A 24433-nucleotide genomic window follows, 5' to 3' on the forward strand; every position below is an offset into this window, starting at 1 on the left:
TTTTTTTCTCCAAAATTAAATACTCACCAATCTCTAACAACCCCCCTCCCCCAAATTGAATTCTGTTGCTCTGAAATCCTAATCTTAGACTATTTCAAATTGTGGGGAGGTTTAAAGTTGGGAAATGAAGATATCAGGAAGCTGTGTTTCAACTCCCCAACCTTCAAGTGTTACCCATTGCAGCAGAGGCAGAATAATGACATGAACACAGAGCTGGATTTAAAACTGGGTCATTTTTATTAATTAAATTATCATTAATTTAATTCAACCTAACATGGACCCACAGAGGTCAACTGAATTACTTCCGGGGCGGAAATGATGACATAAAAACTTCCGGGGCAACATATGGGCATAGCTCCATGCTGATCCAGGTGAAGGGACCATGCCCTCACCTGTATCCCAGCCATGCCATGCATGTGGGAGGTCTCGCCGTCCAATCCCTGAAAGGGGATTGAAATGGGCGGGACCCAAAGGCAGGTTCTCCCCAATTGCTCAGATTGATTTAAAGGCACCATGAGCCCTTGGAGAGAGTCATAGAAACATAGAAACCTGATGGCAGAAAAAGACCTCATGGTCCATCTAGTCTGCCCTTATACTATTTTCTGAGTCTGCCAATCATCCCCAAAGGTGCCCAATGGAGAACACGCAGTTGCTAAACACCTCCCAATTTCCGCCCCAAACCTGCCAACCCAATGACCAGAGGTAAGCCAATTAGAACTAATCGGGGAGTGAAGCACTCCCTAACCATCCATCCCACACCGCAGTGTGGAATAGGCAAAAAAACGGTCGCAGAAAAATACCGAGACCACCAAAAATTCCTATTCGGCCCCCTAAGGGCGACCCCAGTAGCACACTGAAAGATAGGGAGGGAGGGAGGGAGGGTGTTTGCCTGCTCGTTGTCAGGGGCGAAAAGGAGGCCCCGAGCCTGCGCAGCCCTTTTTATAGGGCCGGCAGGTTCCGCCCCCTGACAATGTCATCGGCCATGGCCGATGACTGGGCAGGGCCGGGATCTCGCGAAATCTCGTGAGATCCCGGCCATCCAAGATGGCGGCTGCGCCGAGAGCCGCGTCTTCCTGGCCCTGCTGCAAATCCAGGCCGGAGGGTGAGTCGCTGGCCGGGCATTTAATTTTTTAAGACAATGGTATATCAATGTCTAGTATTATAAGGCAGCAGTGATAGGGATGAATTATCCTTTAGACCTTTCCTTTCATCTTCTCTCCTCTCCTCTCCTTTATTTTCCTTTCCTCTTCTTCCTTTCCTTTCCTATTTTTTCTTTTCTTCCTTCTTTTCCTTTTCCTTTCCTTTCTTCTTCCTGGGCTAATTGATTCTGGCCCAGGGGCCAATATTTCTCCATGGACCATCAAAATTTTCTCATGCATCTTACCAGTGATCCACAGACCACAGGTTGGTGCCCTGTGTTTTAGATTCCTCTTTGCTTTCGTTATTCTTTCCATTATCCTCCCGTCTTCACGGTAATACACGAAACAGGACAAACTCATTAAAAACTTACCCTAATTTTATGGAAGCCATCATATCACAGTGAGTTTGCCTAATAGAACAGGCTGAATTCTCCAAGATACTCATATTATAAAGTTGATTTCTTTGAAACTTTGTCCTATGGATACAGATTTTTGCCTTAGGCATTTTGTTCATCTAATACAATTGGATATAGTTTACTACCAACTTAAAAGCAACAGAATTATGCCCTGTTTCAGCATCACACTTCAAACGTTGCTCATACTCTGTCCCCAACTTTTTTCAAGCTATACCCTGGCTATGAATAGACAGGCCTTGAAAAACTCAGACAATATCTGGATGCTTACAAATGGGTTTGTCCTGTTCAAAGATAGCCTGATTAAATCCCAATGACTTTGTTGATTTGCTAACAGAATTGCTCTAGGATAGCCTTCCCCTGATTTTCATCCCTCAAAATATAAGGGCTGTGATTCTCAATATATAACATCTAGTTTTGCACATCAGAAATGAGAATTAAGTCGGGTTAGTGGCTGCTCTTGTAAGCTCAATTTCTGATTACCAACATGGTACTTTTAGTGGACTACCAAATGTGGTACCACTGTAGTGGACTACAGTGTCAGCTGATAATTATGATTAAGCACACAGTATAATAAAGATATTTTTGTCTTTATTTTTGACAATTATTACACGTGGACTGTTGTGTCCCATTTTATGTTTCCATTTTATGTTTCCATTTTAAAGTCTCAAAAGTCCATTTATGTCTCCATTTTAAAGTCTCAAAACACTTTAGCTTCTTCACTTTCTATTACTTTATTTATTTTTGTAAGCCCATTATTTCTTGCTTGCAAGCAAATGGTATTTATTGCAGATCTTCCAATGAACTATTGTTGTTACTTCGCCATGCCATTGTATGTAGACAGTCTGTGCGATCTTCTCGTAGCAGCTAACCAAGTGGTCCACTTCTTCTTCAGCTTCTTTGCTGAGGTGGCATTTGTTGCTGGCTTCTCAAATCTCTATGTATTTGTTCTTAAGGGTTGGTCTTGGGCAGCTAGAATTAGTCCTAATGATTCTTTCTTCAAACTTATTGTTCTTAGTCATTGCCAGATCATGTTATCTGACTTTGCTATCCATGGATTGGCCATGTAATATTTTGCCTTGCTATTTTCTGTTCTACATTTGGTCACTTTTGTCGGCCAGTTTGCTATTGCCAGTATCCAATAAGCCAGTGATGACAAACCTTTTTTTGCTCACATGCCAAAGGGTGTGCATCTGCAATGGTGCATATACGTATGCCCATACCCATAATGCAATGCCCCTCCCGTGCACAACTCCCATGCTCATACCCCTGCACATCTGAAACCTCCAGATTTCCGGTAGGCCCATTGTGCCATTGTTTGTCTTCCCCAGGCTTCAGGAAAGCCTCCAGAGCCTGTGGATGCAAAAAAATGAGCCCAATGGGCCTACTGGAAGTTTGGAGGCTTTCCTGAAGCCTGGTGGGGAGGGCAAAAAATGAACTTCTGGTCTACAAACTTCTAGTAGGCCTGTTGGGTACATTTTTTGTCATCCAGAAGCTCTGGAGGCTTTCCTGAAGCCTAGGAAGGGCAAAAACACCTCTCCCTGCCCTCTCTAACGCCGAAAATCAGCTGACCAGTGCACTGGAGCTGACATATGGCAATGCCTCACATGCCCTCAAATATGGCTCCACGTGCTACTTGTGGCACGCATGCCATAGGTTTGCCGTCATGGCAATAAACCTTCATGGTGTACTAACTTCAGTGCATCTTCTTCACTGTCCTTCAGCTTTTGTTCCACGCCTATCTGTTTTCCTTGGTAAGTAGAGTCTGTCCACATTACTGCATAGATGACGGACATGATTCATTGTTAGTACTATTTTTCTGGTCTTCCTATGCAGGGTGTCAGGCCTGGAAGCCACCTTCTACCTTTCTGTATTCAGACCTGCGACAGGGGGGATTATATGGAGGAGGTGATATGTAGTAATCTAAATAACATTCTTTCCAGAAAGAAAGAATGTTATTTAGGCCGCTGTGCCCAGTGGCTGTGAGGAAATGACAGGGAGGCATCTTCAGTTTTGGATGGTGCCTGATTGAATTGTGTGATGGACATGTTAGTGTTGGGCAGGGACTTGAACTTTTGTTTGGGTGAGGAAAACCTGGAAGCTTTCGGATTCGAGTTTTCCCAGATGTTGCCAACATGGCATTTCTAATAAATTGGAAATTTGAGAAACTTCTATCCTCAGAACCTTGTTTTGTTGAGGGTGTTTATTGGAATGCTGACACAGGGTTCTTTGTTCTGTTTGAATTCAGTTCACTATTCCAGTTGTGTATCTAGCATCTGTAATTGCCCAGGTGTTACCCTGGGCAATTATTTCCTCCACTAAGTTTGAACTTTAAGATCTTCTTCACTCTCTTAATGTATTCACTTCTAAGCTATTTCTTGACTTCATGGTGCTTACTGTTGTCAGCTTGAAGAATGTCTGGGTATTTGTAGTGATTCTCGTCATTCAGACTTTTTTGATGTTGTTTCCATTAAATTTTCACTATTTTTCCCCTGTTCAGAATGAGTGTGGCACAAATTGTCCAATTCAAACTCCATTGCAATAGCTTGGCTGTAACTAGATAGTTTTGAGCAGCAATTCTATTTCATATGGAGCTTCTAATCGTCCCTGAAAAGGAGGTGGATGGCAGATATATTTCTTTTATGTTTAATAGCCATGGCTTGACTCATTCAGTATTGTTCACAGAGGGAATCTGTGAAATGATAAAGAGTGGTGGTGAGGCAAAGTCTACTGAAGAAAAATTGCTTATCTGTTGCAAATATACAAAGACAAAAAACAAAAGAATAATATTTTTGTAACATTATAAAAATCAAATCCAACAAGAAGAGACTATCAGAAAATAACGCTCTGGAAAGAACAACATGCAGAATCAGAAATCAAAGAACTGAGGCTAGCTAATCAACTTATAATATAAAATAGCAATAGCATTTAGATTTACAGTAATCCCTTGCTACTTCGCGGTTCATCTTTCACGGATTCGCTACTTCACGGGTTTTCAAAGGGGGCTTAAATCCATTAAATCCATTGAAAATTTTAAATCCATTAAAAATTCATAAACCTTTTCTACAGTACTACTGTACTAGTAGGATATCACATGTAGTTCCAGCTGAGAAACATTATAGAATGACTGTTTAATGCAAAGGGTGGGTTTAAAAAGTCCAAATACTCATTAAATACATAAAAAAAATCTTTCCTCTACTTCACAGAAATTCATTTTTCACGGGTGGTCTTGGAACGCATCCCCCGCAAAAAACGAGGGATCACTGTAAATACCACTTCACAGTACTTTACAGCCAGTGATGGGCTACCAAAAATTTTTTACTACCACACTGTGGGCATGGCTTATGCATTTTGTTTCAACATCTTTCAGTGAAAATTGGGTGCTCTGGGGTGGAGCTCCCCACTGCGTTCTCCACTCCACCTCCCTTCCAGGAAGTAGCCCACCTCTGTTTACAGCCCTCTCTAAGCGGTTTACAGACAGCAAGCATATTGCCCCCAACAATCTGGGTCTTCATTTCACCGACCTTGGAAGGATGAAAGGCCGAGTCAACCTTGAGCCTACTGAGATTCGATCTGCCAAAGTGCTGCCATTCCATGTCTCCCTACCCCAAAAGCTCATCATACAAGTGTCCTTGTTAAATCCAATGGATTTAATTTGATTTCCAATATAAAAATGCACTTTCTTCACTACTGGACAGATTAAATATTAGAGTTCAATTGAAGATGCTGATACTTATATTTGCCCACAATATCAGTGTGATGTGTTGATTAGAATTTTTGGCTGCAATAGGTGTGGCTCAAGCTGGACTGATTATTGCCTGTCTCAGACACAGAAAGTTGTCTGAGATATAAAATGACATGCTGAGATGCTTAATAGAAAGTCTGGCACAAATACTGACGGCATAGCTGTTCCATACCTGTTGTGGTTAGCTCTGGCTCAGCTCCAGCCCCAAGGACTGTGGATGTGGGGGAGACATCCACATGCTGCAAGCCTGTTTTGCCCCCGGTGGAATCTGCTGATGAAGGCTCCTCTGACCAAGAAGACATGAGTGACAGGGAGGAGGAGAGTGGGGCAGACAGCTCAGAAGGAGATCAATTATCTAGCTCCTCCTTGGATTCCGAACAAGAGTTAATGATACAGCCACACATGCGGAGAGCGATGCATAGGCAACAACAACTGAGAGATTATTATCAAAGAAAATGAGGCCACCTGTGGTTGGGTGGGGCTGTGGTAATTAGTGCGGCTGCTATAAATAGCAGCCTGTGGGTTTGGCCATTGTGGAGGATTATCTGATTGTTGTGTTTCGTGACTGCTTTACTGACTTTGACCTTTTGTGTGCTGATTTTTCCCGGCTTTGAAACTAAACCAGGGCAAAGTGTGTTTCACTTTGTGAAAGAAGAAGGACTGTGAATTACCTCACAGCTGCAAGCTAAGTATCACAGAACTGATAAGGGACTTGTACAAATTACCAGTTTGTTTGGAGACGAGTGCTCTTTGCTATACCAAAAGAGGGCTTAGTTTAAGTGAATTTTCATTATAAAGAACATTATTTTGAATTTTGAAACGTGTATGTGTCTGAAATTTGGACCTGTGAATTTTTGGGAGGATTCTACCAGAGAGCCCAACAGAACAATACCTACATTCTTTCTCTGCATATCTTAGCCTTCAACAGCAAGGCAATGATGATCCAGCCAACATCACTCGCACAGTGTCTTTGGATTCAGCACAAATGTCTGCAGCAGCACTGGTGTGTTGTCACAGATTAAGGCCAAAGCATGTGCAACTGTAGGGGCACAAAGCTTTTCTGTTACAGACATTCAGTAGCAGCATCAGTAGAGATCAACCAGAGCACTCACATGTTTGACACTTCTGAGCAGAAATAAGCAGGGGTGGGCTACTGACGCAGTGGGATAGCAAAAATGGAGCTCCATCCCAGAGCACCCAATTTGCACTGAAAGATGTTGAAAGAAAATACAAGGTGTCTTGCATATGCCACGCCCACAGTGTGATAGTAAAAATTTTGGTAGCCCTTCACTGGAAATAAGGCTTGAGGCTGTCCAGCGCCTGGAAAATCAGAAGATTCAGTCAGTTCAAAGGAGTATAAAGATTTATTGCAAGCTTAAGCTGTCTACAAGAAGCTGACTAACTAGCGGTCAAGGCAAATGAATGGGAGATAAGAAAGGCATTTAAGGTGGGATGGACTTAGAATCCAGGCATGCAAGTATTCGTAACTTATGACACATTTGACCCCTCCCTCTGGTCCAGCCTGGTCATTTCCTACATCGCTTCACGTATAACTGAGTATTTACCATGCTTCAGTTTTATATGAAGGTTTCTCATAGACTTGTTATTGACATTGTAGAAAACAGATGCTGGACATTCTTTTGGAGGCTCCAGAAGGCCTAAACGGATAGATGTTTATTTATTTTTTTAAAAAAGGAACAGACTCTTTTGATGCGTCAAGTAAATGCAAACCTTGCTGGGTGTAGAAGCTAAACTTTGCATTAATGCTGCTCTGGAAGCTTTAAATTAAAAATTTGAGTTGCTGACGGAAACATAGGACCATATGCTCATTACTGAATCTTTAGTTGAGAGGATTTTTTTGTAAGAAGAAAGCTTTCTAATGTAGTTTCTCTTCCCTTCCCCTCTTGCTACTGAACCATGTAATTAACTCACCCGTTTCTGTTCAGATGACAGCCAGCAATATTTCTTTAATTAACACTATCTTCACAATTTTATTCAAAATGATACTCCGTGTAATTACTGGTATTTGGGGTGGGGGAGGCAGGGTATTATTTACAATGGAAAATGATAAAGGTGCAGAATACATTTTGCACTGTCCAAAATCTTGAAAGGGTCTGATTTAGAACAAGTCAAGGTTCACCGAGACACAGGAGATGTAATTAAAATATCCATAAACTACCTTTTGTTGTTGTTGCTTAGTTTGGAAAGAAAAGGGGATTTTCCCACTAGACAAACTACTATATTTTCTCCTTATTCTGTTATGTTTGCCTAGAGGTGTATAAATAAACTAGCTGCTTATACAAAACATTTATTGTGGATCATTTTCCTAATACATTTCAGATCAGATTGCCACTGGATTTGAAAAATAATAACTATGACTCTTATAGTTTCTCTTCTTAAGCAGCATAGGGGCATCCCCCCCGCCCAACATCAACTTCATTGATTTGCTGAAATCTTTGTACCATTTTGAAAGTATTTTTTTAAATCAAAAAGATAAGAAGCAAGGCAGCCATTGCTTAAAATTCTGCTACAAACACTTCGGGTTGGATTTGCTGGAGGAAATGGGCTCTTTTGTTTGTACTGAATTAGGAGGGGGATGGCTTTGAGGAAGGTGTTAAGTCTTGTTTTGTTGTTTCTTTCTTTCTTTTTTTTACCGAGCAAGGTACAGATGGATTCATTAGCAAAGAAGAATGCTTGGTTTCCCTGATGGACGCATCATTGTAATGGGGAAAGCAGCGTTCTCTTATGAGTAGCAGCTGTTTCTCTGTCATCGTTTCCAAAAACCTAAATATAAAAAGCAAATTTTGTGAGGCACAAGATGATGCATCTACTAAATACACACTCTTAACTCAGGGGTGTTCCCCACCGGTTCACATCACAACAGTTAGGTCCCACAGAGTGGGTCTTCTCCGGGTCCCGTCAACTAAACAATGTTGCTTGGCGGGACCCAGGGGAAGAGTCTTTTCTGTGGTGGCCCGGGTCCTCTGGAACCAACTCCCCCCAGAGATTAGAATTGCCCCCACCCTCCTTGCCTTTCGTAAGCTTCTTAAAACCCACCTCTGCCGCCAGGCATGGGGGAACTGAGATACTCTTTCCCCCTAGGCCTTTACAATTTTATGCATGGTATGTCTGTATGTATGTTGGTTTTACAATAGGGTTTTTTTAACTGTTTATATTTGATTGTCATATGCTGTTTACTACTGTTGTTAGCCGCCCCGAGTCTACGGAGAGGGGTGGCATACAAATCCAAAAAAATAAAATCAATCAAATCGTCAGGCATGGGGGAACTAAGATATTCTTTTCCCCCTAGGCTTCTACAATTTATGCATGGTATGTTTATATGTATGTTTGGTTTTATAATAAGGGTTTTTTAATTGTTTTAATATTGGATTGTTATATGCTGTTTTTATTACTATTGTTAGCCGCCCCGAGTCTACGGAGAGGGGCGGCATACAAATCCAATAAATAAATAAATAAAACATTTTGCATGCTGTGAGCCTAGCCCCAATGCTCCACTCGTTTTGTAAGGGCCTAAAGACCTGGCTCTGTCAGTTGGGCATACAGAGCTGTAGAGATTTTATTTATTATTAGAGTTGGAAGGGACCTTGCAGGTAGTCAAGTCCAAACCCCTGCTCAAGCAGGAAACCCTACACCAGCCCAGCCAGCTGGCAGTCCAATTTCCTTTTGAATGTGTCGAGTGATGGGGCATTCACATCTTCGCTGGCAGGCCATTCCACTGGTTGATCGCTCTCACTGTCAGAAATTTCTTCCTTATTTCCAGGTTGAATCTCTCCTTGGTCAGTTTCCATCCAGTGCCCTGGAAAATAGTGTGATGGTTGATCGAGTGACAAAGGATCCCACCTCCCCCCACTCCGCCACCACCCTCTCCATATGTTGTTAGATTTTAATGTTTGGTTTTACTTTATGTATGTTTTAAGGCCTGGATCTCCAACCTACCAACTTTAAGACTTGTAGACTTCAACTCCCAGAATTCCTCACCAGCCATGCTGGCTAAGGAATTCTGGGAGTTGAAGTCCACAAGTCTTGAAGTTAGAGACCCCTGTTTTAATGTATACATATAGATACATTTTTTTTATGACTGTAAGCAGCCCAGAGTTACCCTGTGTTAAGATAGGCAGCCAATAAATTTAATAAATTTCCCTTAGTGCTCATTAATTAGATATAAGGACAATCACTTGCTAGTCTCATTGCTGAGACAGAAAATGACTCCGTAGAAGGGGCAGGGCAAGATAATGCCAGCATAGTTTTGTGCCACTTTATGAACTGAAGGGACACAAACACAAATATAATTATTAAAAAAGTCTCAGCATCTTCTTCAGACATTAGATCAGAAAGTTTATATTTCATGGGGCTGGAGGGTTGTTTTGTTTCTTACTCTTAGACAAGGCTGCTGGAAGAAATAGCTATGGTGTCAACTTCCATAGGTCTCAAACTTCCCCAAATGGCTGAACAATTGGCAAGATAGAATTTAATTTTCAGAAGAGCATTTATCTATTTTTCAGCATATACATGTTCTTATCTCTTTTTTTTTGTACCCTCGGGGCAAGTTTGCAGTTTACAAAAGCAAAATATAAGAAACAATCAATATAGCATTAAAATCAAAACTAAATGATACAAAACATAAATCAGAAAAAAGGAAAAGCTCAATACAATCAAGTCAAAGTCATTCCCTTTCTTCCCTAGTAAAGTCATTTGCATTAATAAAAGTCTTATTAAATCTGCATTTGAACTTTTTATGAAAAATATATTGTCATATTAGCATAGATGGCTTAACCTATAGTTTGTCTTAGTGTTATTGTTCAGTGTTATAAGTAAAATACAAAATATTTTATATCTTAAAGTGATTTTACTTAATTGTGTGTAGTTCAATGTGATAGATGTGTAATTTCACAATGGCTCATGTGAACTGTCAACCATATACTGTAATGTATTAAGAGAAGACTCTAAACAGAATAAAAATTATATGGATCTGGCCGATAATGGTGAAGTTAATTTCATTATTTAATGGATTAATTTTTTGTATGGCAATGAATTATATTTGTAATCAAAATTTCTTTTCTAAACTGCCATTGATACGAGCCGCCCCGAGTCTATGGAGAGGGGCGGCATACAAATCTAATAAATAAATAAATATGGCTGTCCATGGCTCCTGCCATGGAAAGGCAGCAAAGAGGAAAATAAATCTGTCCCCCACAGCTGCCTTTCCTCAGCGGTGGCGGCGGCAGTGCTTGGGAGCCTGAACGAGCCTGTATCCCAGGTTCTGCCACTCCCGCCATGGAAAGGCAGGCAAAGAGGAAAGTCTAGCAAGTCCTGGAGGGTGGGCTTATTCAGGCTCCAAAGCGATGCCACCACCGCTCCTGCCATGGAAAGGCAGCAAAGGAGAAAATAAGCCTGTCCCCCTCAGCTGCCTTTCGGCAGCGGCAGCAGCAGCGCTCGGGAGCCTGAATGAGCCCATATCCCAGGATCTGTCCCTTCCGCCATGGAAAGGCAGCTAAAGAGGAAAGTCTGGCAAGTCCTGGAGGGCAGTCTTGTTCAGCCTCATTCAGGCTCCCAAGTGCCGCCACCGCCGTTCCTGCCATGGAAAGGCAGCAAAAGGGAAAATAAGTCTGTCTCCCGCCGCTGCCTTTCCATGCAGCAGCAGCGGCGGTGGTTCTCAGGAGACTGAATCAGCCCATATCCCAGAACCTGCCAGAGAAGAAAACAAGGGAACTTCACACTGCCATAGAGAAAAGCGCAAAGCCCGCACTGTTCCAAGCATTTCCGGTCTGAAGCCAGCCAGTTTTCTCACCCGAGTGGCCCAACTGAAATAAGTTTATAACTTCCTGGTAAATCTTACAGCTTCTTAAACCTTCTCTCTCTCATGGAAAATGGGAGTTTAGCTGAATCTTTAGTGATCTAAAACGGGGGTCTCCTCCCGTCCAGGAGTGGGTTCTGTTTACCTTCCCTGCTGGTTCACATTGCAATGGAATGGCATATTTTGCGCATGGGTTTCCCTTCCCGGAAATGACCCTCTGTGCATGCAGAGTTTTTTGGCAATCTGTGGCGAGCAGAGTACTGGTTTGGGGGCATGCATGGATCGTGGGTCATCACTGCCAGTTCAGTAAGTGGTGGGAAATTTCTGCTACCAGTTCTATAGAACAGGTCCAAACTAGCAGCAATCCACCTCTGCTCCCACCCCTGTCAGTGCTCCAAATAGCATCTGAGAAATAAATCAGATTCCAGTCCAATTGTCTCATCCAAGGTTCGATTTATTAGCAGAGCTATGTTGGTCATGCCATTGCCATTCCGATACTAACTTCCTTCCAGTATCCCACCCAGGTTAAGGTTCTTCCCACATTCCCACATCCACAAGTTCATCACGAGGAGCAGTCCAAGTGCAGGGATTTCAGCGACTTTCTCTTTACTTCAGTTGATGCAGGACAAAAGATGACCTTGGACTCTAAGAAAGGAATTTGTTGTGGCTATTAACTTTCCCTCTCATGTAACTACCCCTCCCAGTTCCCCTAATACTATTCTACTGTGGCAGGTCAAAGTCTCTAACTCCACATGATGGCTTCAGCCTGACAATCCCAAAATGAAATGAACTCTGTTCTTGTTAACATTTGAGCAAAAGATTGTTAAATCTAAGTGGTACTCTAGACAAAAAGCATAACCAAGATTAACTATTATCTGTTAAGATAGCCTATTATAAGGCCACCTTAACAGAACCTTGCAAGATTGGTGTCTCCTCTCCTTCCCTTGTATTCTGCAGAAAACTAGGGAAGTTCCTTTCTGAAACACTTCTCAAACTTTCCTTCCTTCTATGAGTTAAGCTACCTTTTACACCATGTTTGTCCAGTTTGCAGCTCTTCTGCCTCTCTCCCAAGGTCATTCCCACATACCATTAAATAAATTTAAATTGCATAGGTTTCTACAGCTGGTGAATGCATAGAACAGAATCAGAATGTTTGCCAACTCTATAGTATCTGGAATTCAAATGTAGGATTGTTATTTGATGCAGTGACATCGTCATGTCTACATTCACAGAAGGATCTTTGTGTCCTGATTTGATAAATGCGAATCCTAGCTTGGCGATAGTGCTGTAAGTATCGGGTGTGTTTTATTTCCATTCGGGTTTGCAGAAAGGAAAATTGCTATTGATTAATGTGCTGGAGATTCTTCCTTTTGTATTAAATACACCAACAGACATTCTTTCCTTCTCAAAGTGGGAGAAACTGAAGAGAAATACCAAAATTTGCAGCTCAGGGTTGACATGAGGGGTCCTTGGTGCTCTCTGAGCTTGCTTGTTTTCTTGCAAACATTTTATCACCCCAGCTAGGTAACGTCAACAGGACATTGATAATATTACCTCGTTAGGGTAACGAAATGTCTGCAAGAAAACAAGCAAGCTCAATGAACAGAAATAACAATTCGGGTAATCCTCAGCTTATAACTACAATTGAGTGCAAAATGTATGTTGTCAGATGAGAAATCTGTTAAGTAAGTTTTGTTCCATTCTAAGACTTTTCGTGCCTCATTTGTTAAATGAATCACTGCGGTTGTTAAATTAGTAACATGATTGTTAAGTGAATCTGGTTTCCCCATCGAGCCACTGCCGTAGGGGGTGCCAAGAGAGAACCGAGAGAGAGCACGGCATTGAAAAACGACCAGCTGGTGTGGAAGATGGCGGCAGGGCCGGACGGAAAGTATAAACACCGGAGGGGAAGAGATGAGAGGAGCCGAGAGGAGTTGAGAGGAGTCGAGCCACTGCTGAGTCAAACTCCCAGCCCGACTCCGGTGGGTGAGAGGGACCGGTGTCGAGACGGTGGTGACTGGGGAGTGACGGAGACAACAAAGGGTGAGGGAGACAGTGGAAAGGAACAGAGTCTAGTGGCGGAGAATAACTTTAGACGCCAACGGAGATGCGGCAAATGAGGAACACCCAGGGGCAACAACTCAGGGCCCCCCCGTATGGCACCAGTGGGTGAGAGCTGCTGGGGCCGAGGTGAGGCTAAAGTGAGGCTAAGGGACTGAGGAGTTGGCAGATATTGAAATAACCCTGCCTCCTTGGAATAACAACAGTTAGAATGATTATGGGGTGAGAATGATGGGTTTTTTTTTTTTTTCATTGCTCGGGAACATTATGACCAATCTGCACTGGGATCATTGCCATTGTCTGTTACCGCTTGTTGTCCCACCAACCCCCCCTTTCCCCTCCCCTCTTAATTTTAATCTTTATGTACCATCATTGAAGAACTATGCCCCTTGTGGATTGATTAAAAAAGACAGTTGAAAAAGACAGTAGATTTAAGACCTTAAGACTCTATGAAGACCTAAAGGAACATCACACCTGGACTGATTGATTGCTGATGATTAAATAATGATTAAGATCTGATTTTATACTATCAAAAATTAATTTATTTAATTATATAATCTTTTTTATCTTCTATTTTATATTATATATTGTGATATATTTTATTAGTGTTTTTTTAAATTGCTATTAATTTAATCTATTTTTAATATTATTGGGGGTTTCTAAATTAATGGATGATTGGGATAGATATACTTGTGTGCATGAGTTGAATGGTTGGTATGATTGGGATGGCTGGGGTGGGTGGGGTTACGGTATGGATGAGATGAATGGTAACAGTATGAATGATAGATTTGGCCCACCTGATGCTCGAGAGGCGGGAGGGGAAGGGGCACCGATCTCTGGGGTGGCAGAGGGTCGGAATATTCCAGTGTTGCTGGGGAGAGGCAGATATGGCGGGGGCCATGGATTTAGCCGTTCCAGGGGAACGAGGGATCGTTGCTTAATAACGATCCCTTGTTCTGGCTCCGTGAGCCCAACCTTGAGTACTGGTGATGAGTGTAACTCTGGCCCTGGGCTCAGGTTGCTGCTGCTCAATGCCAGGTCGGTGGTAAATAAAGCTCTCCTCATTCGGGATTTGATCCTGGATGAGGAGGCCGACCTGGCATGTATTACTGAAACCTGGCTGGGCCCAGAGGAAGGTGTTCCTCTCTCTGAAATTTGCCCAGCCGTGTTTCAGATATGGCATCAACCTCGACCCCAGGGAAGGGGGTGAGGAGTGGCTATTATAGCCAGGGAGAGCCTTTGCCTACGTAGACTCATTGCTCGGGAAATTGCGGGTTGCGAATCTCTCTTGATGAAGTTGGACTTAGGGGTTCAGGTGGGCTTATTTCTCACGTACCTGCCTCCCAGCTGCGTGTCAAAAGCCCTGCCTGTGCTACTCGAGGAGGTAGCCGGGTTGGTGGTGGAGTTCCCCGGACTTATTGTTCTGGGGGACTTCAACCTTCCGTCACTCGGCGAAACCTCTGAGTTGGCACAGGAGTTCATGGCCACCATGACAGCCATGGACCTGCCTCAAGTAGTACAGGGTCCGACTCACGAGGGAGGACACGCACCTGACATGGTATTCCTTTCCGAGCAATTGAGTAATGGTCTGAGACTAAGGGGCTTAGAAGCATTGCCTTTGTCATGGTCAGATCATTTTCTACTACGGCTTGACTTCCTGGCTCCAATCCTTCCCAGCAGGGAGGCGGAACCAATTAAGATGTTCCGCCCCAGACGCCTGATTGACCCAGAGAGCTTTCAGACGGCGCTTGGGGTTATTCCAGAGGCACTCGTCCACAGTTCGGCAGAGTTTCTTGCAGAGGCCTGGAACAAGGCTGCAGCGGAGGCTCTTTACCGGATTGCGCCTTTGCGACCTCTCCGTGGCGCTAGACCCCGTAGAGCTCCATGGTTCAACGAGGAGCTCCGGGAGTTGAAACGCCAGAAGAGACGTCTAGAGAAGCGATGGAGGAAGAGTAGGTCTGAATCTGATCGAACACTTGTAAGAGCTTTTATTAAGACTTACAAAGTGGCGCTCAAGGCGGCAAGATGCGCGTACCATGCCGCCTTGATTGCATCAGCGGAATCCTGCCCGGCCGCTCTGTTTAGGGTAACCCGCTCCCTTCTTAACCAGGGGGGAGTTGGGGAGCCCTTGCAGAACAGTGCCGAGGATTTTAATACGTTTTTCGCTGATAAAATCGCTCAGATCCGGGCCAACCTCAACTCCAATTGGAAAACAGAGTCGACTGACAACGAGTCAGTCGAGGCGACTGGGGCACGTACTTGTCCACCTGTCTGGGAAGAGTTTGATCTGGTGACACCTGATGAAGTGGACAAGGCCATTGGAGCTGTGAGTTCCACCACCTGTTTACTGGATCCGTGTCCCTCCTGGTTGGTTTCGGCCAGCAGGGAGGTGACACGGAGCTGGGTCCAGGAGATTACCAATGCTTCCTTGGGGAGGGGAGTTTTTTCAACACTCTATAAAGAGGCGCTCGTGCGCCCCCTCCTCAAGAAGCCTTCCCTGGACCCAGCCATACTTAATAACTATCGTCCAGTCTCCAACCTTCCCTTTATGGGGAAGGTTGTTGAGAAGGTGGTGGCGCTCCTGCTCCAACGGTCCTTGGAAGAAGCCGATTATCTAGGTCCCCAGCAGTCGGGTTTCAGGCCCGGTTACAGCACAGAAACTGCTTTGGTTGCGTTGATGGATGATCTCTGGCGGGCCCGGGACAGGGGTTTATCCTCTGTCCTGGTGCTCCTTGACCTCTCAGCGGCTTTCGATACCATCGACCATGGTATCCTTCTGCACCGGCTGGAGGGGTTGGGGGTGGGAGGCACTGTTCTTCAGTGGTTCTCCTCCTACCTCTCTGGCCGGTCGCAGTCGGTGTTAGTGGGGGGTCAGAGGTCGACTCCGAGGTCTCTCCCTTGTGGGGTCCTCTCCCCCCTGCTATTTAACATCTACATGAAACCGCTAGGTGAGATCATCCAAGGGCATGGGATGAGGTATCATCAGTACACTGATGATACCCAGCTTTACATCTCCACCCCATGTCCAGTCAACGAAGCAGTGGAAGTGATGTGCCGGTGTCTGGAGGCTGTTGGGGCCTGGATGGGTGTCAACAGACTCAAACTCAACCCAGATAAGACGGAGTGGCTGTGGGTTTTGCCTCCCAAGGACAATCCCATCTGTCCGTCCATTACCCTGGGGGGGAATTATTGACCCCCTCGGAGAGGGTCCGCAACTTGGGCGTCCTCCTCGATCCACAGCTCACATTAGAAAACCATCTTTCAGCTGTGGCGAGGGGGGCGTTTGCCCAGGTTCGCCTGGTGCACCAGTTGCGGACGTATCTGGACCGGGACTCATTGCTCACAGTCACTCATGCCCTCATCACCTCGAGGTTCGACTACTGTAATGCTCTCTACATGGGGCTACCTTTGAAAACTTTTCGGAAACTTCAGATCGTGCAGAATGCAGCTGCGAGAGCAGTCATGGGCTTACCTAGGTATGCCCATGTTTCACCATCACTCCACAGTCTGCATTGGCTGCCGATCAATTTCCGGTCACAATTCAAAGTGTTGGTTATGACCTTTAAAGCCCTTCATGGCACTGGACCAGAATATCTCTGGGACCGCCTTCTGCCGCACAAATCCCAGCGACCGATTAGGTCCCACAGAGTGGGCCTTCTCCAGGTCCCGTCAACTAAACAATGTCGGTTGGTGGGCCCCAGGGGAAGAGCCTTCTCTGTGGCAGCCCCGACTCTCTGGAACCAACTCCCCCCAGAGATTAGAACTGCCCCTACTCTCCCTGCCTTCCGTAACCTCCTTAAAACCCACCTTTGTCATCAGGCATGGGGGAACTGAAACACTTCCCCTGGGCATGTACAATTTATGCATGGTATGTTTGTGTGTGTGTTTGTTAGTAAATGGGGTTCTTTTTAAATCTTTTTAAATATTTTAAATTTATTTGGATTTGTCATGAATTACTGTATCTTGCTGTGAGCCGCCCCGAGTCTGCGGAGAGGGGCGGCATACAAATCTAAATAATAAATAAATAAAAATAAATTGACTTTGCTGATCAGAAAGTCTCAAAGGGGGAATCACCTGACTCCTGGGGAACTGCAACTTTTATTTGTTTGTTTGTTTGTTTGTTTGTTTGTTTGTTTGTTTGTTTATTGATTTGATTTGATATGATTTGATGTGATGTGATTTGATGTGATGTGATTTGATTTGATGTGATTTGATTTGATTTGATTTGATTTGATTTGATTTGTATGCCGCCCCTCTCCGCATATAAATGTGAGTCAGTCATCAAACATCCAAATATAAGTCACATGCTGCAATGGTCATAAGTGTAAAAATAGCCATAAGTTGCTTTTTTTAGTGCCATTCTAACTTTGAACCAGCGGGTAGGTTGCTCCCGGTTCAGACTGGTGGTGGGAGGCTCCGCCCATCTGCCCGCAGAAGCGTAGTGAGCATGACCAGCAGCAAAATCATTTACAACCCACCATTGCTTTGAATGGTCATTAAATGAACTGTTGTTAGTCGAGGACTATCTGTAATTAAAAAATCTGTGCTCTGAGCATCATCCATAGAGATACAAGTGTTTATTGCATGGTTATATATTATCAGCAACCTAAAGGATACGAGAAAGTTTTAAAAAGTCATGTTCCGTACATTATGGAATATGAGTACAGTCTTTGAGTGGTGATAAGCAATGATGTTTTTACAAGGAGCAGAAGAAATGAGAGTCTATTTTAATGCACAGATTCAGGACCATTAGTAAGTATTTACTGGCCTCCTGGTAAATAATTTAATCCTGAGATCAGCTGTTGAAGAATAAAGAAGTGAGAAGGGGGAGCAAGGTATAATGGTCATGATGCCTCCCTTATTGCTCAGACATTTGGATGTTGTACTTGTTTACATTTTGGTAAAGATTAAACGGCTGTAGCAGTGCTATCATCCATCATGATACCTGATCGCAGACATGACATTTTAAATATGCACCACAACAACCTCGTGCACTAGATCAGTCATATGACTTTCTGTGAAATACTGTCCACATTTATTTGTCTGCCGAAAAATATCTCTCTGCTGTCAACCTTGTACTCTGTAGACAGCTGGGAAATATGGCTCTCAGTGTTTGAGGACAATGCTCATGTTTATTGGGCCCCATGGCTGTCAAGCCATGATGCAGCCAAGGATCATACCCAACACCTCATTTATTTATTTATTTATTTATTTATTTATTTATTTATTTTATTAGATTTGTATGCCGCCCCTTTCCGTAGACTCGGGGCGGCTCACAACACAATAAAACAGTTCATGACAAATCTAATAATTTACAATTTAAAATATTTAAAAAACCCATTATTTAAGCAAACATGCATACAAGCATACCATACATAAATTGAATTGAATAGGCCCGGGGGAGATATCTCAGTTCCCCCATGCCTGACGACAAAGGTGGGTTTTAAGGAGTTTACGAAAGGCAAGGAGGATAGGGGCAGTTCTAATCTCTGGGGGGAGCTGGTTCCAGAGAGTCGGGGCCACCACAGAGAAGGCTCTTCCCCTGGGGCCCGCCAACCGACATTGTTTAGTTGACGGGACCCGGAGAAGGCCCACTCTGTGGGACCTAATCGGTCGCTGGGATTCGTGCGGCAGAAGGCGGTCTCGGAGATATTCTCATTGTGGTTGTGTCGTGTTGAAACATGGCAAGAAAGATTAGCAAATACATTCTTGATATAAAGAAGGAACTTGTTCTCTATTACTCGGGGAGGGGGGTATGGAAAGGGTGAAATGCTACCAGTTCGGCCCAGTTCAGGTGGACCGGTAGCAGCAGCCACCAATGGTTTGGAGAACTGGTAGTGGCGGCAATACGAGGCTCTGGCCACCCACCCAGATGCCGCCATTTTCTTTTTTTAACCCTCTGTACATATGCAAAACTTTCTGGGCATGCACAAAGCTTTCTGGGCATGTGCAAAGGGTGAATAAGTGTGCATGACAGTGGCCCGCAAATTGCGCTCTTCCGAATCAGTAGGGAAGGCAAGTAGATTTCACTGCAGGGGGAATGGTATCCCGGTATCCATCTTTACTGAGAATGGGGTTCTTTCCAAAGAGCTGTCGCAAAATAGTCTATGATTCCAGGCAACCTCTCTGATAGGCTGCTTATTCCAAATCCAGGTGGAAAATAACTAAGAACTGACAGCCAGCATCTCAGAACTGCCATCCATAATTAGTTCCTTAACAATAAACCAAATAACTACCAAGGGTAACTGGTTATAATTTTCTCCATTATAGCAAGATGAATTTAATTTCTCTTTAGAAAAGAGAATTAAAAATAGGAGAAAAGAAATAATGATAATTAGTGCACTGATATGTCCAAAAAATTAAATTCAAAAGTTATGCAAATATATGATTTCCCTTTGACTTCTTTTCCTTGATTTATTTTGTAATGCATAAGCATGGCAGATCATTGATAGTAAAAAAAATGCTATCTAAAATCTACATATAGAAGATCAATGGTTAGTAAAAAAAAAAATTAAATGTGATGTAGGATGGGGCAGGTGCCTTAAACACCTCTCCACTGCTCTGAAAACATGGGTCCCTCCCACTGTGCAATGCCTGCATATCATTTTGGGGAGAAGATAAAAGTAAAGGTTTCCCCTGTTCAGTTGTATCCGACTCTAGGGGGCAGTGCAGATGTGAAATGCTCCTGGTTTGCTAATGCCTGTGGGTCACAAAGGGAGCATGAAGCTTCACCCACCTGCTCGGACACCACCATTTGGGTTCTTTTGCCCTCTGTGCATGCGCAAGCATTATGTGCATGCACAGACGGCAAAAGAACCCAAAAGGTGGCATCCAGGAGAGTAGGCGGAGCCTCACACTCCCAGGTCTCCGACGACCAACAGGCATGAGAAAACCAGCAGCATTTCGTCCCTGGGGCAGTGCTAATCTCTGTTTCTTAGCCAATGGACCCAGCATTGTCCAAAGACATTTCTGTGGTCATGTGGCCAGCATGACTATATACCAAAGATGCATGGAATGTTGTTATCTTCCCACCAAAGTGATATCTATTTATCTTCTCTCATTTGCATGCTTTCAAATTGCTAAGTGGGTAGGAACTGGGACAGGAACATGTGTTCAACTCATCACACAGTGCTGGGGTCTTGAACTTGGGCTGACAACTTTCCAGCAGACAAGCTCAGCATTTTGTCTGATTTGCCTAAATGAGTGCCCATATCAATCAATCAATCAATAAGGAAACAGTTTTCTTTAGGAGGTGCAGAAAAAGGCAACTAAAATGTGAATGAAGACAACCTGCAAATGGTTGGGATTTTTAACTTAGAGAAAAGGTTCCTTTGAGTAGATGTGTCTAAGTTGAATAAAAGTATTTATGGGAAAGAAAGGGCTAACAAGATGTGTTTTTCCGTTTCCCATAATACTGTATGAGTACTCAAGGCCATCAAATGAAATTAGCCAAATATTTAATCATGATGAGAGGAACTACTTCTTCATGAATCTTGTAATCAACTCATGGAATATGCCAAGAAATGTTTATATGGTTTCAGAAAGGGAATAGACAGATTCTCAGATAATTATCAGTGGCTTAGCCAATGAAATGTTGTTTCCAGGCATTGGTGGCAATCCACTTCTACCCAAAAAAACAGTGATGGCAAATCTTCCCTCAGTGTGTCAGAAATTCAGAAAATGCCTAATTTGTCTCTACTGGTGTGTCAATCCCTTCCTCTCAAAATAAAGGAGAAATAATTCTTTTATCTTCCTTTCCTCCCCACATAGACCACCATGGTCGCACTGGGGAGCAGTACTGAGGCTGGCCTAGGTGTCATCTTCAGTCCGAGCACCACTCCTGCCACTCAAAAAGGCTGCCTTGTGCCATTCTCCAAGGAACACGAGCCTCGGAGAATGGCGCGATTATCCCATGGCCAGGGGAAGATCCCAGGACTTTTTGCATGCTGTTAATCTTCAGACTATGTTAACTTTTTGTTGACGTGCCCCTGTGGCTTACTCAAAGCTGCTCCAGGTTGCACCAGGCCTTTGTTCTTGAAGCAACTTCGAATAAATCTCTTTCACAGCCTCCGAAAATCACATGAAAGCGCACCCCATTCATGGACAGAGGCTCTGGGGGCTGTGCAAGAGCACAGCTCCTTTGAGAGTCTCCACAGCCTCTGAAAAACATGTGAGAATGGATAGTGCTTTTGAGAATAGTTGTTGGGTGTAAGCAAATGCTGGCATGTCACCCAAAATAGTGTGATTGGGTCATTTTTGACACGTCACGGGTTCACAATCACTTGCCAAATTTTATAGGAGAGATAATTGGAGAAGGATGTCCTATTTGTAAGTTTCCTAGATGCTTGTGGGCCACTGTCTAATGGACCTAATTGTGATCCAGTAGGGCTTTTGTCATGTTCTGCCATTCTCTATTAGCATTGCAGAAGTTGTGCAATTTCCAGACTTTTGCCATCCTCAGCAATTGAAGTTTTCAAAAGTCCAGTCTAAAACCAATGCAAGAACACGCATTCTCGTAGTGGAGTAAGCTTATAATTCTTTTGTAACTTTTGGCTCATTTTCTAAAAGCACTACATAATAGTAGAGCAGCCCTTCTAATTAGTGCTTTTATGCTTTGATATAGGTGCTCATATAATAAGTAGTTGGCAAATCACATCTTTCTGGTCTTGCTGCATAATTATAAAATCCTTTACTTGTCTATGGGCACCTATGCCTCAGTATGAAAAACGGGGCATCTAATCAATCAAGAACAAGCATTAGCAAAAATTGGTAGTTGTCTGAAAAATGGGGCATCTAATCAATCAAGAACAAGCATTAGCAAAAATTAGTACTTGTCTGAAACTATATAAGCAATGATAATTCAAACACCTCATATCAGAAGGAAGAGATTCTCTTTTTGTTCTGCCCCCACCCACTGCAAGTCAGAAATTCGGCTAATGAAAAGCTCATTAAACTTAGTAAATCATATATTTCCTTTGGATAATTTGACTGTGTTTGCATATGCACTGCGTCAGTCAGATCTTGCCGGTTAATAAAAGATGTGCCTTCTTTGGTTTAATGAAAACAAAACCCATTGATCCCTCATTTATTTATTTATTTATTTTGTCCAATACACAATGAGGGTTTTAGTGGGTATATATCTATATACACATAGTAAAATACATGATGAAGATTATAGAGGAGATACTCATAGTAAAATATATCTAAGAAATAATAGAAAAGAAGATATAGTAATAGAACATATCAATGAAAGAATAGAAGAAGAGATATAGGAATAGAAGAAAGATATAGGAGATATAGGAGAGCAATAGGACAGGGAACGGAAGGCACTCTAGTGCACTTGTACTCGCCCCTTACTGACCTCTTAGGAATCTGATTAGGTCAACCGTAGATAATCTAAGGGTAAAGTGTTGGGGGTTTGGGGATGACACTATGGAGTCCGGTAATGAGTTCCACGCTTCGACAACTCGGTTACTGAAGTCATATTTTTTACAGTCAAGTTTGGAGCGGTTAATATTAAGTTTAAATCTGTTGTGTGCTCTTGTGTTGTTGTGGTTGAAGCTGAAGTAGTCGCCGACAGGCAGGACGTTGCAGCATATGCTCTTGTGGGCAATACTTAGATCTTCTTTAAGGCATCTTAGTTCTAAACTTTCTAGGCCCAGGATTGAAAGTCTAGTCTCATAGGGTACCACCAGGACCACCAGCAATTAACAAAAAACCATGAAGTAGGGACGCAAGGCTTTTTTGAAATATTAAAGGGTCTTCTAAAGGCGGAGATCAGATGAGAAATGTTAAAATGTGAAGCCTTGTTGTATCAATGCCTTTGGCCGCCACAGCCGCCTCCTTGAAAGCACTCAGGGATCCGGAGAGGAAGAATGGAGAAGCCTGCTTTGCTTCCCCTCATCCCGTCCAGAGAAGGAAAGCTGCCAAGGCAGAGGACGATGAGCCTTCCGCTTCCCCCCCCCCCCCGGCTCCTCCACAGCCTCCCGACCCCAGGGCAGCCCTAGAATCCCGGCTGCCAGGGCCTCCTCCCATCATCCTCTGCTTCCTTCTGGCGCACCGAGGTAGAGGATGGTGAGCCTTCCACTTTTCCCTCAGCTCCACCACAGCCTCCCAAGCTCTGGGCCATAGTTCCCTCTAAGCTGAGCAGTGAGCAATCGCTCACTTAAAGATAATCATCAACTCAGAGTTTCCCAAACCTGCCCAGAAGCCGAGAGGGAAAGAGTGAGAGGGAAGGAGAGAGAGAGGAAGAGAGGAAGAGAGAGAAACAGATAGAAAAAAGAGAGGAAGGAAAAGAGAAAGAAAAGGAATGGGAGTAAGGAAGAGAGAAAGAAAATCAAAATCTAGTTTGAAACTAGCTCCACTATTTAAGTGGCATTTTGATATTGATAGAGTTGCCCTATTATGAGCTCACTGTTATAGACCAGTGTTTTTCAACCAGTGTGCCGTGGCACACTAGTGTGCTGCGAGACATGGTCAGGTGTGCCGCGAAGCTCAGAGAGAAAGAAAACAAGAGAGAGAGAAAGCGAGAGAGAGAGAAAGAAAGCAAGAGAAAGAGCGAGAGAGAGAGAAAAAGAACTAGAGAAAGAAAGCAAGAGAGAGAGAGAAAGAGAGGGAGGGAGGAAGGGAAGGAGAGAGAGAGAAAGACATAGAGGGACGTAGGGAGGGAGAGAGAAAGAGCAAAAAAGAGAGGAAGGAAGGAAGAGAAAGAAAGAGGGATGGAGAGAGAGAGAAAGAAAGAGGAAGGAAGGAAGGGAGAGAAAGAGGGAGGGAGAAAGAAATAGAGCGAAGGGGAGGAAGAGAAAAAAATTTTGTCCAAACTTTTTTTAGGCCCCCTCCCGCTCAATGTGCCCCAGGTTTTGTAAATGTAAAAAATGTGCCGCAGCTCAAAAAAGGTTGAAAATCACTGTTATAGACACACAGTACAGTATTTTATTTTGAAATTCTCTGAGGCAAAACAGGGTGGGTTTTTTATTTGTTTGTTTGTTTGTTTGTTTGTTTGTTTATTTATTTATTATTTCTGTGCCGCCCAGTCCCGAAGGGACTGCCGCTCAGACACTATACTTTTCCGCCCACCCCCCCAAAAAATTAGAGGGAACACTGCTCTGGGCAGCCCTAGAATCCCCGCAGACACCGCAAGCCCCTTACCGCACATGCACGCATACCTCTCACAGAAACCCGCAATGCACCGAAGTCGCGAGCGGTGAACCATAAAGTGGCGAGGGATCACTGTAATGGGTTAGAACATAGTGTTCACATT

The 24433-nt window shown here is 43.6% G+C and overlaps 1 protein-coding gene across 4 annotated transcripts in view; it reads left to right on the plus strand.

Moving 5' to 3' along the window:
* The window catches only part of LINGO2 (leucine rich repeat and Ig domain containing 2), a 932046-nt gene that overhangs the window by 850768 nt on the left and 56845 nt on the right, over positions 1 to 24433 (plus strand). The window lies entirely within an intron of this gene.

Source organism: Erythrolamprus reginae, chromosome 2, assembly GCF_031021105.1.
Source record: "Erythrolamprus reginae isolate rEryReg1 chromosome 2, rEryReg1.hap1, whole genome shotgun sequence".
Taxonomy (NCBI): Eukaryota; Metazoa; Chordata; class Lepidosauria; order Squamata; family Dipsadidae; genus Erythrolamprus; species Erythrolamprus reginae.